This window comes from Rhipicephalus sanguineus, chromosome 2 (genome assembly GCF_013339695.2).
Source record: "Rhipicephalus sanguineus isolate Rsan-2018 chromosome 2, BIME_Rsan_1.4, whole genome shotgun sequence".
Classification (NCBI taxonomy): domain Eukaryota; kingdom Metazoa; phylum Arthropoda; class Arachnida; order Ixodida; family Ixodidae; genus Rhipicephalus; species Rhipicephalus sanguineus.
In genome coordinates this window covers 83,942,947-83,948,946 of record NC_051177.1, presented here as the reverse complement: position 1 = coordinate 83,948,946, position 6,000 = coordinate 83,942,947, and the positions used below count along the sequence as shown (strand labels likewise).

Genomic DNA, 6,000 nt, shown 5'->3' with positions numbered 1-6,000 from the left:
AGTCCACGTCGCAGCACTTTCTTCCTCCGACGCAACTGAAAAGCGTCATTGTTGAACAATTTCACGGTCTGAGTTGTCGTAGTGCAATGTGTTTAGATATTGAACGTGATGATATTCAGGCGGATCCACAGCAACGACACGCACCCTGTAACATATGTTGCTTTATACCCGCCGTGGTAGTAGCTCAGAACATAGGGTGTCACGTTACTAAGCTCGAGGACGCGGGTTAGACTCCCGGTCACGATGGTCACATTTCGATGTGAGCGAAATGCAAACAACATCCGTTTGCTTAGGTTTAGGTGCACGTTAAAGGACCCCAGATGGTTGAAATTAAACCGGAGTCCCCTATCACGGCGTGCGTCATAACCATATCGGGGTTTTGCCACGTAAAACCCCAGCAGTTATTGTGTTATATTATTATATTACATTATCTGCGCATTACACGTACGCTTATTTATAGTTTATTTATTTCAGTACCACAGCACATAAGTAGCTCCACGGCTATAGGCGACACTACCTGTCGCATGTCAGGGCACTATAGAAGCCACCGCACAGGCAGCACAACAGTTACGACTTCTGGCTGTCGTTTGTATTGCGAAATGCAATCGTATACCGGGTGAGAAAAAATTTGATACGCCCCATACACGGCATATAATTGTTAGTAATGCAAACTCGAGATCGATTTATGCAGTAGTAACCTTAAACATAAAACAAAGGTCCTGTGTGTTGCAGATAAGCTAACAGGATCAAACAACGACATTTAATTATTTGAAGAGAATAGCAGTTGTACTCGTTTCTGTAAATAAATAGTATTGAGTCATCTATTACATCTAAAACATTATATTAGTTATTGAAAAGGGTTAGTTTTACTAATTTTCTAACTTTTATAAATTTGTGTGTTTTACTTGATAAGAATGAATAAGAATGGCAGAAAAAAAAAGAAAGATCCACAGAAAGATTTAAGCGCAACGAAAAAACCCACTGCTTCTGCTCAGCTTTCTGTGCTTAATTTAATTTCTACTACAGGGCCAAAGTGGCGGGCCGCCTACTTAGTGGCGAAAGGAGCACTCCTTTGTGACGTAACAAATACTCCCACGACCTGTCCACTCCGTCATCGCATCTCGACGTAAGTACGGGACCGCGCATGTATTAGAATTACATATGCCAATTATGCATATATAATATCCAAGTATAAGTTTAGGAAAAGACAATCGCTGTTCTTTTTGTTGCATTTATGCCCAAAGGTCCTGCTGCATTCTTGGAGTATTGGCTGCAGCTATAGTCACTGCAATCTTCTCGTGATCTTTTCCCTCGAACAGCTACATAAGAACTACGACGGGCTACAATAACACCAAAAAGGGGTACCTCAGAAGAAATTTTCGTTTGAAACAAAACGAAAGAGGAGAAATATACATGGCGGTCATAAGAGAATATTTAATCACCCATTTAAGCCGAAAAGTACAAATTGGTCTCAGTTACTACTCAAGAGTGTTGTGCGAGTTATCAGCCGCTGACAATATCACTTGGCTTCACCGCAAAGACCGGCGCAACGAAGAAAGAACTCGGGCTGACTGAAGCTACCAGACCGGGGAGCTCCTCTTACAGGGCTTTGCCGGCATTGTGTAAAGATGAGAGTAGGCTTTGAGATGGAACCAACGAAATACACTCCGCGGCGACGTTGTGGTCACTGAAGCGAACAGGCTAGGTGCCAGCGCGAGGCCTTGGTCTGACAGCACGCATTACTGCCGACTCCTTTGTCACTAACCTCGGTAGAGATCGTGTTCTCGCCCCGGCCAGCAGTGTAGTCAGGCTAGATGGTACTTGGTCTAGAATGGAATGGTCGACCGTTTGATCAAAAGATTACGATCTGCAAAGGAAATATGATTCTTTCTTTCCGAATAAATCAACTGTCCCTCTAGACAACATTCGTTACAAGTCTGACGCCTACGAACTCATGACTGTTTATAGTGTCTGCGCCTTCTCAGGGAACTCTGCCATGAAAAAAGAATTATCTTCGCAACCACATACTAACGGCTGGATGACTACGAAAGGGATCGACTGGCACAGGCCTGACCACAAAAGGAGAGTTGAAAATTGAACTTAACGGCGACAGTCAATTGTGTTTGATGTCACCGTTTTTTGCGATGAGTTATTATTACGCTATCTTTCACGCGCAAATGGAGATTTTCTGGAGGGAAAATAATTTCTAATGTTGTTCAGAAAGTGAAGGCAGGGGCCAAGCCTCATATTTTTTTAAAAGGAAGTTTTGCGTCAACGCCAATCTTGCATTTCTGTATTGGAATTTATAAACAAGCGGAGTGGAATGGGAATCGAATGTTGTTATCAGTTTGGCCACTAGAATGGGAGAACGAGATTCTGAAATGGAGTTGGACTGGAATGGACACATAGACTTGGAGCGTTTGGTGTTATATTTAGGCTCGTCTACACGACCGATAGGTTTGTCCCGTAGACGAATTCAGACTTGACCAACTTACTGTTTTTAATTTTTACCTAAAAACTGTATCTTCTACTTGGCGCTCCTGCCGCGGTATTTATAGACACGATATTATACATATTCTGCGCTTCTAATACCAAAACCCTCTATTTACTGGAGTTGAAAAGTTAAATGAATTATATTAGCAATTCGAGGAGTAGGAATACTTCCACTATGATTATTTTAAGAAGTTACTGAATTAAGTATTGGTCACGTCGGCGTCGCTGCCGCTGGGAGGCGGCACTCACCAGCGACAAGCTGACCGACCAACTTTGGGCCGTCCGGCAAGCCGAGGATGCCGCCCGGGTCCAAGGGCTTCAAGCCGTCAACTGACGCCATCATCGACGGAGAGTGGGACGGGACAGGGGTTAATCCCCTCTTCCCCCCGCCTCGCCCGGACTTTTAATAAAGTTTGTTCACTCACTCAGTTAATAACGTTTAAAATATATATGCTCCATAATTAAACATGTCATCTAAGTCCTTGGCAATCATGCAGCCTTTATACAAGCAATATTTTAAGTGAATTTTTAAGTAAATATGTACATTTGACAACTATAGCACTCAGAAAAAACTGAACAATAATTGTTATATATGGCATCTGAAACACCAGAACCAAATTTCTAAAGTCTTCACTTTCGTAAGTGATTTTGGACATTGGCCAGCCGCCTTCGTTCATGAAATGTCCTACACTGGAACATGTCATTACGACAACTGAGCCTTCGTCTAGTTAACCTTCATGCCTTTCTTATATTGCTGGACTTCGCGGAAAAGAAGCCAATCTGCTTTGCAGTTTATGGCTAAGAGTGGCGTTCACGAAACCATTCCTCCTTTCGCGTCTAAATAACTGACAGCCCTTTTCGTGACAACTGTGACAGCGTGGAGACATTATAGCGCATCTTCTGCGACGGTCCTCGCTACAATGTGCAGAGCCATTCGCTGCCGCTATAGCTCGCATAGCTCGCAGACCGATGACGGAAGAAACCATTTTGGAATGTCGTCTTGAGAGATCATCGCGGATGATGGCGACGAAGGCGGTGCTCAAATTTTTGAAGGCGTCAGACCTGCACCGGCTGTTATAGACCAATGGCGATATCGTGACTGTGACGTGTGTGACTTTGTGCGTGCGTGATCCTCCCTCTCTTTTTCTCTCTACCTCTTACCCCAGTGTAGGGTAGCATACAAGTTCTTCTAGACTGGCTAACATCCCCGCCTTTCCTTTCTCTCCTTCTCCTTCCTTCCTTTTCTCTCTCTCCCTTGCATTGGGATTGAATAAAATATTATTTTATGAATATTTCTAGCGTAATGACAAATTGTTAGTACGAGTACGGATTAATAGTGAAAGAAACTACGGCCAATAGAGTGCGAGAGGACCTGAGGACCGTTATGTGAAACTCTGCCGAGAACAGAGCCCAATGTTCTGTTGGTATATTTTAGATAGCTTGTGAAATTTTGTCGATGTTTTGATTTAAGGTAGGCACTGTACATTTAAGGTGGGTACTGTACACACACTGTACAGAAACCCAGACTTGATGACTGCTTCGCGCAGACCAACATTATCCTACATAGTGTCTACAAACGTTCCTTAAAAAAAAGCTTTATTGATCCAAAGTCATTAGATGAAGCAATGCATGTCTCCTCCCTAATGTACGCCTTCTCTAATGGCGACTCGTTTCTAAAACTCGGACACGTCGCAGGCAAATCTACGCACCTTCTGACTCCGCCTACATTAAGTAGTGTACAAGTTTCGTTCTCTAAGAACGTGCATCTACTTAACTAACAGATCATTACGCTGAAGAATGATTGCTGTAACACAACTTAACAGTGGTTGTTCAAGCGCTGTCGACGAAACACCAAGTAAGAGAACTACCTACTAACCTAGTGTAAAAATATAATGGCGTGAATCGAGCCTCGAAGACAGAGCCGATGTACTAACTTATTCGTTTGCATATATTATTTGTATCTAATGAAGTTAATAAAAAAAATAAGAGTCATATGAAAAATTCATTAAAACAGTAATCACTTTCGGGGAGGCACGAAGTTAAAGGGACACTAAAGAGAAACAAGTGAATCGGCCTAGATCAATAAATTGTGCTCTGAGGACTGTAATGCCGTTAATTTTGCAATCATAGGTTTATTAATAGAGGAGAAATTCAAGTTTAAAATTTCATTTCTAAATTTCGCGTTGAAATTTCCCCGCGTGACGTCACGGATTGCAAAGCGTGTTTATCGTATTTTGGCGCCATTGCCTCAACAAAATTACCCCAAACTTGGTATGTTAAGTCTATGGCCCCCTCGGGGGACAATGTACTTCATTTTTACCGATTAGGAACTAAGTAGTCCCTAGTAGGCGCCGTCAAAACATGTGACGTCACGTCGAACGGTGCAGAAACTTCAAGGTGGCGTCGCCACCCACATTTTGTTTTTGCGCATTTTCTCGCTTACTAAGCGTCTTCTCGCAGCAAGCGTGGTGTTTTTGGTATCGTGAAAGACTACTTTAGTAATATGAGAAAAATCGTTTTGCTCTTTAGTGTCCCTTTAAGTAACGACAAAACGTAACCACACTGTATATTAACTATAGATAAGTTGAACGCAATGTGTTAAATAATTAACAAAAAATTTCTTCAGAATTCTTAACAAAAACATTTGCAAGGCACTCTTAGAAATTGCCATCATGGGGACGGTGCAAGTACATAAACAAGACATAAGCAAACGTGCGCGTTTAATTATACAGCTGCAACGAAAACGACCGGGCCCATATTCACAAAAAAGTTATACGCTAAAAATGTTTGCAACAGAACACTTCAGCCAATCACAATGCTCGCAATATCATTAGAGAAGCCCACCAGCCAATAGAAAACGGCACCTACATAGAAAAATTTCGTGATTCTGGCCCCCGAATTCGACGTCTTGTTGAAATGAGGCACAGTGGGAAGCACTGGGGTAGTCAGGAGGGGGGAGGGTTCAAACCTTTTCAGAAAACTTTCAGTTTTGCGAGTGTGTGTGTATATATATATATATATATATATATATATATATATATATATATATATATATATATATATATATATATATATATATATATATATATATATATATATATATGTATACGTGCGCACGGACATACATAAAGTATGGTTTAAACCAACCCCCCCCTCCCACGACAAAATTTCCGGCTAGTCTACTGGGAAGTTTGCAGACCACATCAGTCGTTGCGATTACCCAAATGCGAAACACGTAATCAGAAAAGTTTGAAGGTTAGAATATTTATATAGATCAAGGCCATCGCTGCATCTCGTTAAACAAAAGAAGTTAGGTAATACGGGACTACCTAATTAAACCTTTGTTGAAGTTAAACAGTCATGATGAGATAATACCGCACCTTGATAAGCGAAAGTACAAAAACAAACCTCAAATGATCAGTTGAAGTTATCTCTTTTTCATTATGGATACAGGCAGTAGGGACGGCAACCAGATCTCTAAATAGTTTTGCTACAACGTTAACGAAT

General features: G+C 41.6%; 1 protein-coding gene across 1 annotated transcript in view; it reads left to right on the top strand.

Annotated features, from left to right (window-relative positions):
* The first annotated feature begins 1,035 nt into the window (after positions 1–1,035).
* LOC119381708 (guanylate cyclase soluble subunit beta-1) overlaps positions 1,036–6,000 on the top strand; it is a 111,137-nt gene continuing 106,172 nt past the window's right edge. The window contains exon 1 of the mRNA XM_037649476.2: positions 1,036–1,126. The gene's annotated coding sequence lies outside the window, so the exon portion shown is untranslated. The remainder of the gene's footprint in view (positions 1,127–6,000) is intronic.